Below are 13,234 nucleotides of genomic sequence, written 5' to 3'. Positions count from 1 at the left end.
TCCAAAAGTACAACCTGCTTAAACAGTGTTCTCCAGGAGGCAGGCTTTTCCCCTTCTAAACACAGGATTTCATGTGCAATACAGGATTAGCCTATATAGGTCACTGACACTCCATGGAAACCTGTGTAAGAAGAGCTATTTAGATAAATAGCTCTATTCCCACACCAAGTTTTTTGGGGCTTCTCTTCCTTTATTGCTAAGAATGTTTCAATTGAAACAACATCTTTGTGCCTTTGAGGATCTCTGCTCCTGCTGCCACTTCCCCACCTGGAGCTATAATCCTATGCTTGTCACAAAACCAGCCACTGCTGCACAAGTTATTACAGCTCCAATCTGCAGATTATAGCAACTTTTAATAGGGGATAAGCAGCAGGAAAAGGTGAGTTTAGGCAGCAAAGAACCTGGTGGTTCAAAGAGCTCTATTATTAATATTTATTAGTTTTTAAGCATTCATTGAGTGCTGCAGGAGATGAAAGAATGAAGTGAAAGCAAGAACCAAGGAACTAAGTTTGTATAAGACAAGACAATGGGAGAGCATAAAGGACAAGTGTAGTGTCTGGGAAGGAGGGGAGCCAAAGAAGAAATAGTAAGAGCAAGGGGGGAAAAAAGCCACTTTTTTACCAACAAGATGTTCCTAAAAGTAAAGAGTATGAAGAGAATTAAAGAATTCCTTAGTGTTTAATCAGAACTGTTCCCCATAGGGGATCTTCTGGGCATTGTAACAAGGAATTGGCATATCTTTAAAGGATGAAGCTTTGATCATAAAAAGCAAGCGTGTGGAGGGGGGCACTGGGAAAACAACAAAAGGAAATGCATCTGCATCACCCTGTGGTATGAGGGCAACATCCAGCCATGGACAGAAGCTTTACAAAGGTACAGCTAAATCCATTTAGATTTAATACAAAAGGTTAGAATGAGGCATAATTCTCACCAAGGTTCTTCACAGGCAAATTCCTCCTCTTCCCCATAAACCCTTTGCCTTGTTGCCCCAGTTGGTACTTCTCTTCCCTAACAAAGACGCTTGTGGCTTACACCATTTTACACCTTCACACTTTCAAACAACCACCTGTGATGCTTCACATTTCCAATGCATTTCACCAAGATTAGCTAACAAGAACGTTCATCATACCCACATGCTGAGGGTACCGCCTGCGTTCTCACAGCTGGTGAAACAGATGCTCACAAAAAGCAGTGCAACTTTCCCAGAGCCAAAGCAGCTCCACAGCAGGCTGATGGTAGTGATGCTGCATTTACACACTTCAGTTCTGAGCAGGGAAATCAGTGATAAGACTGAGGAGTGAGATTAAACCGCGCTCCTAATGCCCTCGGCTCCCCAAGGCTAGAGCAAAGCTTCAAAGCTGTTCACAAAGAGCATCACCTTAGAGAACTGCTACAAGAAACCCACTGCTAACTGAAACTTGGAACTATCTGCAGCAGCACCAACAAAGAAAATGAATGTTTTTCAACTAAGCTCTGTGTCTTCTCCTGCCAAGCCCTCCCTGCTGCAGTATCAAAGTATGAACACATAAAATGCAAAGCACGAAACCTTCTGCTCCTCTAAGCACTGTGAGGAGAACAAGAAAGAGAAAATGACAAAACAAAATCCCCCTCTTAATCCATCCAGGCTCTGGGGTGCCCTATTCTTTCTTAATCTCATCAGACTGTTGTTCCCGACTGATGTTTCCCTTAACATTTTAAAGAAGAGAAACAGTTTTTAACTGGCAAAGCATCATTTTAAGCCAAAATCCTTATCACTTTGGCAGGTCTGGTTTCAAGACTGTGAACCCAGAGCCATTCATCACATCAGCAATGTATTACATTGGCAACGCTCAGGCTGCCAAAGCAAAACGTAGGTCAAAGAGATGTATTGGTGCTTTCAGTGCTGTGCCTCCAGCGTTTCCAGAACCAGCTCTCAGTTTTCCCTGTCTCTTATTCTGAAAACCAGCTCGGTGTAACTCTAGAAGATCCCTGTTAAGCTGCTGTGCTTCAGCCACATTCCCACTGGAAGCAAAAGCTTTGTTGATCAACAGAAAAGCAGAGCCTCATTCTAAGCAGCTCTGAGAATCCCCATGGACATTAGCAGGAACAAAGGGCAGTCAGCAGTTCAGAAGTGCATCAGATCCAAAGTCCACTCCTCTTAAGAACATTTTGAGGCACTCAATCCTTTATTCTCAGTTATTTCTCATACATGCTTGTTGTGGACCCACCATATTGTCATCACTATTAACCCCCTGCAATTGTTATCAGCAAGACTGACATCAAAAAGCATTCTGTTTTCAACTGATTACAGAAATAAGGTATCACCAACTTATTGCCACTCAAAAACCCACACCGCTATCCCATTTACCCCACCAACAGGGTTTGAGACATTCATCTGAAAGGCACCCACAGGTCCCAGAGCCTGCTATGAGAAACAGGTTCTCAGTAAGTTTGAGAAACCAGCCCAGTATAGGCATAAACTCTCCCTGTACAAGAAGATCTGGTTCTCTTTGCTCCCCAAGGAAATGAGATGTGCCATCAAGTGAGCCAAGAACAAACCCTGACATTGCTTTCCCAGCATAGCCTGTTCCAGTTCAGTGCCCTGCAAGGTCCATGTCTCAAGAACAGGCAAACTGCCAGTCAGTTCATTTGGACCATTTTTGCTGAAAGAATTGTAATCACCATAATTTAGTGCTATCCTTATTACTCTAAAACTCCCTCCTCATTGACTGTCATACATGGAGCTTTTCATAAGGAGTAAATATAGTAACAGTTTCCATAATAACGTTAAAAATACCCTAACAGATTAAATGCAACAGATGAAACAGGGCCATAAATACGTATGTCTAGCAACATGACCAAAATCACCCTTCTTCCAACTGGGCATTGGGCCATGAAGAAAAGCTGCTGGCGTTACTATTACAGTGCTGAGCCTTATGAGAAGCACAGAGCTGCAGCAACAGTACTGTAATCATGCACAATATATACAACCTGAGCTGCAGCCAGGGCCTTTAAGCTCCTGAACCCCTGCCAGGCTGTGCCACTGACCCACAGACAAGAAGTCACCATATGGTACCATACTCTGTTCAGCTCATCTGTCTTGTTGGCTTTCCAGACATCTGGGATGGCATAAAATACACTTAAAGCTGTTTATGACTCAAGTAAGAAGGCTGGAAAAAAACATAAAAGCTATTATTATCTCTCCTATACTACATGACTTGTCACATTAGCAGCTTGGTCCAGTTCCACCTCCCCATATCTTGTTGTAAGGTTTCGTCCTGACACTAACATCAGGAGCAAAGAGGACACTGGTTTTACTGCTTCCAGCAGACAAACCAAGGCAGACTCCAGATCACACTCAGATACCCCAAAACCGCCTCTCTTTAACATGGCTGTGTGTCAGCTAAATGAGGGAGAGACAAAAGGGCAGGAATAGACATCACAGAATCAACAAGGCTGGAAAATGCCTTTAAGATTAACTAAACACAGTCAATCAACCGCTGAGCTGAGCAAACTCAGACCTAAGCTCTAATTCACAAAACTCATGCATAACCACAGAACCAAGTAATACCAAGCACATGGATGAGATTTGGTTTCAGCACTGTTTATTTCATCAGAAACATCACCTGATTTTCCTGAAGTGATACACTCATCTAAAAGAATCTGAACTCCATTTGGGTTTAAGAATTGACTCTTCTACAGCGGCTTATCAATTCATTCTGTTCTAGACCAGGTTTATTTAGTAAAACATAGCAAAGGGAAGATCCCAATAGCAAAAAAAGCCCTAAAGGATAAGAACACTCAGAGACCCACCAATCATTTGAATCTTTGTTGGAGGGACTACATAGACCTTGTGCAGAAACAAGATCCTAAAAACCTTTGACAGTCAAAAACCTGTTTTCATCATCTCAAAGGACAATGACAATGGTTTTCTGTGAGCTGAATTTGATGAGGATAAAGTGACACCACATGAAGACTCTCAATACTCATGTAATATCCACAGTGTATTAGCCCACCAAACATGAAGCATTCACATTGGGCATATGATCATCCAAAGCTTCTTGTGTCGAGAGCACACGCTGCTGATTAGAAACTTTGGCCCAATGCAAATCCTTCAAGCCCATTGCTAGAGAACAGAAAGTGGCAGAGGTGCAGAAGCAAATCCCATTTGGGGTCAACTCGTAAAACATCTCTATAGCTTGTTTCTTTAAATCTTATCTGTGCACAAATAAACACAAACATGCTGGCAAACTGGTTGAGCAGCTGGTGTGGTTAACAGCAGAAAAATCCCTGCACTGTCTTCCTATAGCTGCTTGTTTCAGTCTCACACAATTCATACCAAATTAACCCATAACAGATCTTTACCAATGCAGGAATGATACACAGCAAAGCAGCTGCTGAATGCTCCAAGGCAAGAGGTTGGGGTGGAGGGGAAAATGGAAGTCCCATCAACTATTTGGTAGGCACTGAATTCACAGGAATCCTGTGGAACTAAGGGATGGGATAACTCATTCACCATGCTGGAAAGTCAGGACTGCAAGAGCAGTGAAAAGACAATAAGAATTGTTGAAGGGGAAGAAATGGACACAAGAGGAACAGTGAACTGTGCAGTCACCAGCAATGGTAGGACCAAATGCAGCTCGGCTGTCATATCGATTATAAATGAGATAGCAGCAATCATCACAAAGCAAAGCTCTGGACATCTGGAACATATCTTCATATGAAACACAATTAAAGTCCAGTAGCATTCCCAGTGCTGAGAAGAGGTGGGAAGGGAGGGAACAGACAACAGAAAATACTTAAGGCAGTGTTAGAAGGAATAAGCCTCGTGAGAAAGAATGGAGATGTGTGGACTGATTTGTCTGGACAATCTTTTTCTTCTTTCATTTCCTACTTCCAATGAAGATTAACAACTATTCCCAAGGAAAAAGAAAAATAAAAAAGAATAAAAATTAGGAAAAGGAATTCCTAAAAAATAGCTTAAAAGAAAAGGAGCAATTTCAGATCCAAACAGCTCATTCTTATGCATCTTGAGGGAGAAATACAGAGGCTTTGCCCTCTCCTGTGAATACACTACTTGGTTTTGAGTTACTATTTTAAAGTCACAGAACGGTTCGAGTTGGAAGGAATGAAAACTAAAGTCCACCACTTCCCACAGCCAGCTCATTCCCAACCCTCACTATATCATTGCTTTCTTTTTCCCCCTCTAAACACAAGAAAACTGGATCCAAAACCCTTTCCCTCACATTTTATTGATAGTAGTCTAAGTAAAACAAACAAAATCAGACTAACACCAGCCAAACACTCTTGAAAAAGCAAAAGGAGGGATTATTTTACAGCAATACGCCCAAACAAGGAGTGCTCCAGCAGCCTCACAGGATTAACAAGGAGCAGAGATATTCATCTGTTTTAATTATAGCTCCCAAACAGATCGTGGACCTACTATCACCTCATGCCATGAGTCATCTGCAAGATGTCAAGAACTATGCACTACCTCACAGAACTCTCAGACCACCATCTGCTTAGTTAGATGCCTTAAGCCTCAGTTTTGCAGCATCCAAACTTCTCTTTTCTAGCCCTTCCTCCTGCAAGTCCCACAGCCCCATCAATCCAGCAGCTTCTGTTCCCAGAGCAGTTGTGTCTGTTTTCCTGCAGCCTGGTGAGAACAGACAGGACCCGAGATAATTAAATAAAAACACAGGAACTGCATTATTTAGTTTAAAGGAAAACGTGTTTTCTAGGAAGAAAGTGCTTTATTTGGGCAAATCTCTAAAGCTGTTTATCAGCTTAAACTCATTATCTGCCCATATGGTCTTAGCACTGTGGTTAGGAGAAACCACTCTGGGCATGCACTAGCTGGTGAAATGTCATCTGCCCTTTTGCCAGAAACCAGGATTTTTGCATTGACGTCAAATTGGGATCCTTGCCACAAGCGAAGGGCCACCATAAGGATAGTCATAATATTTGAATTATGAAGGGATCTTACAGAAGGCAGGGGAGAAGCAAGAAAAGCCATTCACAACAAAGTCACTTGATTCACTGTTTGCCTCCTCTGCTCTTTTTGTTTGGGGAGGAGGGGTGGGGAAAGAACAACCTAACTTAGAAAGCAAAGGAAAACAAAAAGGCAAGAGAATGAGACACTAGAGCCCATAAACACACATCAAAGCAGAAGATGGCTCTGCTTCAACTGCCTACAGTATTCAAGCCGGGATAGATTAAGGCAAGATAAAAGGTGCTAGGAGGGAAAACACTACCCCTTCACTTGTTCAGCCCTAATGCTGGGAGAAGCCAAGATCCCAGCTGGCTCTGCTGAAGTACACACCATAGACCTAGTTTTAGAGAACCCCACATCTATCCACCCGCTGTTGGGGACCAGCTCCATGCAGGAAGGTGGTTTGAAGCCCTTCCTGCTCCCCCATTGAGCTGCTGCAGAGAGCAGGAGCTGGGTTTATTGATTCTGTGAGTCACAGTTAGCCACAGGACGCAGGACCAAAGGTTTAGCACAGGACATTAAACCTGACAGTCTGAGCTGTCAACTGGGTTATTCTGAGGAGGGAGAGACAAATTGAAGCCACAGTAACAGATGCTTCTCATGGTTTATGAACTGCAGTATTATTCCTGGTTACAGATACAGTTTCTGCCTTTTAGAACAGACCTGCAGTGCTGTGTATATGGAGTTGTTTGAATTAAATAACTTGGCAGAGAACTTCAGGACAGATCAGCATTTTCATACACACACAATGATTCCCGTTTCCCTTTTGCCCCACCCTGAGAAGCATAATGCACGTTAAAGCAGCCAAAAATGAGATCAGGATAGAGTCATTCCTTGCCATCAGCTAAGGCGAGGATGCAGACACTCAGACCCCCTCCTCAAACACACTCAACCTCTTCTCCGTTGGAAGGAACGAAGTTGCTGGGATCTGCTCTAAGTTGTACAGCAAGCCTGGAAACGGAAGGCTGGTGCTCTTCCCAGGATGTCTTATCCTTACAGCCCAAGGGGAATAAAGGGATTTCCCCGTGATTTACAAAGGAAAGCTGAAACACTCTGCGAGCCAAAGCCACCCCCAAAGCTCACCCTGCGCTCCGCACCTGCGGGGCAAGCGGAGCCTCGCATGAGGAGAAGAAAGCCCTCTCGTGGATACGGCCAGCATCGCGCACCCCAGACCACCGACCTCCCTCCACCCTCGTCCGCGGCCCGCTTAGAGCATCCCCCCGCTCCCCGCTATCCCTCGGGATGCGGACGGATGCTCTGTCGCCAGCGGTCTCTCCCTAAGCCACCGCTACCCCTCCATTCCTCTGCATCAGCACCTCTCTCTCGGTCTTAAACACACAACGTGGGTACCTGAGCCATTCGTGGACAAGGCCTGCTCTGCAGAAAGGGTGGGATAATCGATAGAAATCCTGTCTGGATTTTGCTGGCAGCCTGGAATAGCTCAGAAAATTTCAAGCTCTTCCTTCCTTCTTCTCGCCTCGCTACGCTTAAATGCATGGCAAAGTGTGATGTGTGGTATTCCAGCCTCTGCCAACAAAAGCTGTACCTCAGCCACAACAAATACAGGGACATTAACTGCCTTCCAGGGAGGGTCAAGCGTTTGAATCAGTTTAACAACCTATACAAATACTTCCAATGAAAGCAGATGATACAGAAGCACTTCTGCACATTATGCTACAAAGTCACATCTGAAAGATTCCCTCAAATGATGAGAAATATAAAGAACACACTTATTCCTTCCTATTATTTGCTTTCTATATACTTCTGAGACAGAACTTACAAAACCACTAGATACCAGAATGAGCAGTACACTGGTAGAATCCATCGAACACTTGGACACATCCTGTTGAATTAAGGCAGCTCTTTACTAACTCCACACACTTCTCACCCACTGGTATAATCCAGGGCAAGCCTGGGCTCACAGTGTGTGCGCGCATCCCGCCGGGCACATAGCCCTTGCCAGCACACTTCTGCCCAAGCATCTTTGGTAGCCACTGGCTATTGAGTGAAATACGTGCCTAGAGTCTAGGAATTGCATTTAGATTTCCTCTTGTTACAGAAACACAAGCAGCAATCAGGCTGGGCTTGCTAACTGCTGAGGGAAGGGCTAAAGGAAACAGGGAACTATGATTATCAGACTTCACAGAAAGCCACCCAAGTATAATGCATCTGAAAACGCCGTCTCCTTGCTCACTACGATATTTAAACACTAAAGTTATGGGAAAACTTCATACTGCACAGCCTATAAAACCCGCACATCCCGGTAGGGTTGTACCTCGCTAACGTGTTCCTGCTGCTCTAAATCCCGATCAGAAAGCAGGGACTGACCGGGGGTGGCAGGACTGCGAAGTCTGAAAGGGAAAATTCCTACCGAGCTGGACCCGAGTCAGAAACACGGGAAACTCTCGCACCCCCCATCCAAACTTCAGCGGGTAGAACGCCCCACAACGCTGCGAACAGGCGGCAGAGCGCCGCGGGCACAGCCTGCAGGCACCGACGCCTCCTCCGCTTAGGAGGAAGCGGGGAGGGGGGGATAAAATACAGACTACTAAAGGTGTATTACGGGTATAGAATGCTCCGAGACCCCCCCGAGACACTCTCGGTACCGACGGGGAGAGCCTGCCGAGCCCCGAGAGGTGCTACCGGCGGGGCTCACTCGGCTGCTCCGGGGGGGGAACATTTCAACTCGCACTCGCGACGCCCCTCGGAACCCAAGCGGCAGCGGAGGGAGCCGAGCCCCTTCCGAGCGAGCCCCAACCGGCGGCGTCCACAGCGCTGGTGCCCCGGGCACGGGGACGGACCTCGGCAGGGCTTTGGCGGAGGAGCGGCTGTTGGGGGCACCGCGGAGCGAACCCCAACCCGACCCAACGCGAACCCCGTCCCGTTACCTGCCGGCGGCTCCCCCCCTCCGGGGGCTCACACGGAGCTGTCGGCGGACGGCTCCCGGCGGCGCTGGGCTCCCACTGCCGTGCGCGCCCCGTGCCCGGCAGCCGCGGAGCGCCGGAGCGCAGCCGGCTCCGCCCCACGGCCGTGCCCCTTCTCCGCCCAGCCCGGCCCTCCCCCGGCAGCAAACTTCATAGGAGAACCCCCCCACACATACCCCCAGCTCGGCTCTCGCTCCCTTCGGGGGTGCCGGGGAGCGGCAGCCTAAAGGGGTGGCCCGAGGGCGGCCAATGGGACCCTTCCGCTGACGATGCCCCCCGGCTCTAGGGTGCTCCAGTAACTCCTGATGGGCTTCGGAGGCACGGGGAGTGCAAAAGAGAGGGGGAAGGTCGCTTGTTGGCCGGTATTAGTGAGCGTTCGAAGATGTGTCAGAGCCGCTTCAAACAAAGGATGACACTGCAGGATTGGAATGGCTGTCAAAAAAAAGCCTACCGAACCAAATGAAGAGCCCATGTTTGTACTACAGGGAAAGCCAACCCGCCTAAGCCTGTTTTCCTAAGGAAAAATGGCTTGTAAAGTTGTGCTCCCTGTGTGTGCCAGTAACTTCTGAGCCAACGATTTCAACTAAGTTTGATAACTACAAAGCATCTCTTTTATTGCTCCTGCAAGTTCTCTAATCCAAGAGCATGCAACACACACCAGGAGGGATCAGTGTGACTCTCCCCTAAGGAAAACCCACTTCACTGGTCCTAATACTCACAAAAGTCCTTGCTCGGTTGGAGAGAAAGAAATCGAGGGAGGGAAAAGTGTGTGGAAGTAACATTTACTCTCAGTAGCAATCAGTAGCCCAGGAGTGAGGTGTTAGTAAATTGGACTCTGTGCTCACATGTAACAACAGAGAGATCAATCCCGTAAGGGCCAGATCCTGTGAATGGTCCTGGGTAGATGCATCCTTATGCATGTCCTGGTTATGATGCTCCATAGGATGGCGGATGCAGATCTGGACCCTGAAATCTTATTAGAACAAGAGACTAACCATGCAGAGCGAAGGAGAAAACAACCAGCATCCCTGTTTAAACATCTCTGCTAATGCCTCACATATCTGGTAATGAACAGTTACAATGCTCCCCAGGTACAGATATTTGTTGGCGTTGGCTTGCTGTCTTTTCTTAATGTGATCTAAAAATAGGGAGATACACATAGAATTGAACAGCGATGGTCCCAAATCTATTTCTGTGTAACAGCAAAAACTAAATCTCACAACCAAATCGTCTTTGTAATGCATGTTTTGTTACAGCCTATTGCTTGAGACAGGCAAGCATGTCAAGGTCTGATATTCCCTTGTAACGTTTGGGCCCATGTTTTTCCATTTCTGTTTCACTGTTCATTTATTTGTGTCACACAGCATGATCCTTGGTCTCCTTGGTCTTTGTGGCAGAGCAGGGGATTTCCATTTCTTTATTAGACACAGTTTGACACGAGGTAATAGCCTTGTTCCTCATTTGATTCCTTTGCAAACGACTCCGAGTGCTATTTTCCAGGAGGCTGGCTTGTCATACCCCTTGAGCAGCAGATCATGGTTCTTTCAGGCTGAGATTACATTTGTGCTTTGCAAAGCTGTCAAATTGAGCTCTGTTGGTCCTCCTTCTGCACTCCCCCATAACAATCCCATACATTTACCACTGCACTCTCACAGGACCATTCCAGGACCCCACATGCCAGGCAGTTTTGTTCTGTAGAATCATGGAATCAGAGAATAGTTTGGATTGAAAAGGGCATTAAGATCATTAACCCATGGGCAGGGACACCTTCCACTAGAGCAGGTTGCTCCAAGCCCCTGTGTCCAACCTGGCCTTGAACGCTGCCAGGGATGGGGCAGCCACAGCTTCTCTGAGCACCCTGTGCCAGCGCCTCAGCACCCTCACAGGGAACAATTTCTCTCTAATATCTAACCTAAATCTGCCCTCTTTCAGTTTAAAGCCATTCCCTTTTGTCCTTCACCTTGTACCTGGTGAATAAGCCATGAAAACATGTTTTTGTCTGTTTGGCCACCCAACTCCTGCCCCTGTTTGGTGGTCTAATCCACAGATCTCATGCACAGGGTTCTTAGGAAACCAAGTAGGCTCTGTCCTGCCCCAAACACCACAGTCTGAAACAGCTCCAGGCTCTATAGACAAGATCCTTTCCCCATCAGGGACACTCTTGGCATTTTTCCACCAACTGCCCCCTTCCCCCCTCCTTCCAGTGACATCATCACTGGGATATTTTGGGGGGAAAAAAGCACAGGGCAGTGTATCCCAAGACTTGTTTTCTGTTTTCCATCCTGATGCTGTGGAACTGTTTTGTAAATGAACAAAAGTCAACTATATGTGACCCCAGCTTTCAGATCCTCCACATGCTCGCGTAGACACAATAGTGCTCTTACATGCTCAACTGTGCAATTTAAGGGGCTACCATTGAAAATTAGCTTCCCGAGTTTATAGTGCTTTCACTGTGGTGAAGGAACTGCTTTGTGAATCCCAGCCAGCACTGAATTGAGTTTTGCATTTGAAGCTGGGGTTTACATTCGTTGTTATGTGTAAAGGATATAGTATATCCTCTGTGAACCTACAGCATAAGAGCAACCTTGGATAAAACCTATTTAATGATAGTAACCATGCAAGAGGGCTGGTTTACTTGTTTGCTGATAAATATATCACTGAATTGAAATGAGAACAAGGAATAGTGCCATGATTCAGCCCAAAACGTTAATGCCATTTTCTCCTGTTTCAGAAGTGCCTGGAGCTGCAGCCCTCCCACTGTCTGAAGGGTCTGTCCCTTGGATATTACACCACATACATCATAATCTGAATAGTCTCTCCATTATACTGCTGGTAGGTTTAGGTTTTCAGAAACCACAATGTGGGGAAGCTGTGAACAAATTGGGGCAGGTTCCTCCCTGTTGTAACCGTATGGATGTTGAGAGAATTGAATTTGACTCCATACAGCTAACCCATTGCTTATCAACCCTTTCCTGTCTGTGCTTCACATCTTAGTTCTCAAGTTCACAGTTTCCCTGTGGCTTCCTTCCCCTGGCCTCCCCACCTTTCCTCCCACTTCCTTTGCCTGCAGACTCCTCCCGTTCTTATCCTATTCTTTTCTCTTGGTGTTTCTACTAATGTCTTTCCCAATTTGCTGTGGAGGTGGATAAAGCAGGAATTCAACCACGATCCAGCTTGGCTGTGGTTCCTAGAGCTGGACTGACAACTCGTTGCCTAGGCAGATGGGTAGAAGGAAACTCTGGCACCTGCACACTGGAACCTAAGTACCAGTCTATTTCCAGATAACCACAGCACATTCCAGGAGCAATCTGTGCTCAGTTGGAATCACACAATGTTATTAACTCTGCCATGAGATTGAATGGCACTTCTGAGAGTGCAAAACAAACAAGGTCCTAGCCACAAAGACCTTAAGATGACAAACTGACTGTCTGAACCTGATCATCTGCTCCCAAAGACAGCAAAGTGAGTGATCCTCTTGTTCTCCCTAAATGTCAAGCACTTGCAGTGCTGACTGAAGGCACACTCATCACCATGCTCCCTCATCTGCTTTCACACTGCATTCCCAGCGCCCCTCCATCAGGCTTGGGAAAACAGCATGAGGGGGGCAGTTGATGTACTGGTAGTGAGAGGTTTGGTCAAACTCCATTATTAAAATCATAATTAAAACCTTGTCCTTTTCTCAACCCAGTTTTGTTTTCCCAGGCTCAGCTGGGATGAACCGAAGCTGAATTGTTTATGAGCTGGTTTCTTTGTCAATATCAGCATTTCCCGAGCATTTTCATCCCAGAAACAGCTAACATTGTGGAGGAAAAAAAACATCACAGGCCCTCATGCAGCTTTGCCAAGGTAATTCTTTATTTAATCAAGAACTAAGCTGGGGTTTGAATATTCATTTCCAGGTTTGCTTTTCTCAACTTGATCACACAGTGATATATATGCGTGGTTTACTGAGCAAGCATGTTTCATCATCACCTCACATATAACCTTCTCATGGCTCTCATACCCACAGACCACTTTTGCTTCTAGGGCAAAAGACATGCTCTCCTTAAGGTTATCCAACCCATGAACATCACTTCGTACTCATTGAGATACTCACATAGGTAGAGTAACTTCCCTAAATGCTTTCCTGCCAACCTCCCTCCTTCCTTGCCTTTGAAGTTGTAAGGCTACACAAAAGAACTGGTGCCTAAAACCAAAACTGAGGAAGCATCGACTGAATGAACCCTTGGACTCTGCCCAGAAAAATCTCTATTAAGAAAATTCTTTGTAATAATTTTCATATTCAGCATTGAAGGGATTCTATTAAAGCAAAACGAACATATTTAAGGTGATAGTCGCC

The 13,234-nt window shown here is 46.0% G+C and overlaps 1 protein-coding gene across 2 annotated transcripts in view; it reads right to left on the bottom strand.

Annotated features, from left to right (window-relative positions):
- The window catches only part of TSPAN18 (tetraspanin 18), a 125,207-nt gene extending 116,236 nt beyond the window's left edge, over positions 1 to 8,971 (bottom strand). For both annotated transcript variants that reach the window (XM_034061740.1, XM_034061739.1), the window contains exon 1: positions 8,860 to 8,971. The gene's annotated coding sequence lies outside the window, so the exon portion shown is untranslated. The remainder of the gene's footprint in view (positions 1 to 8,859) is intronic.
- Positions 8,972 to 13,234: the final 4,263 nt, after the last annotated feature.

The sequence above is a fragment of the Melopsittacus undulatus genome, chromosome 4 (genome assembly GCF_012275295.1).
Source record: "Melopsittacus undulatus isolate bMelUnd1 chromosome 4, bMelUnd1.mat.Z, whole genome shotgun sequence".
NCBI lineage: Eukaryota > Metazoa > Chordata > Aves > Psittaciformes > Psittaculidae > Melopsittacus > Melopsittacus undulatus.
The sequence above is the reverse complement of the archived record's forward strand: the minus strand, read 5'-3'. Positions and strand labels throughout refer to the sequence as shown.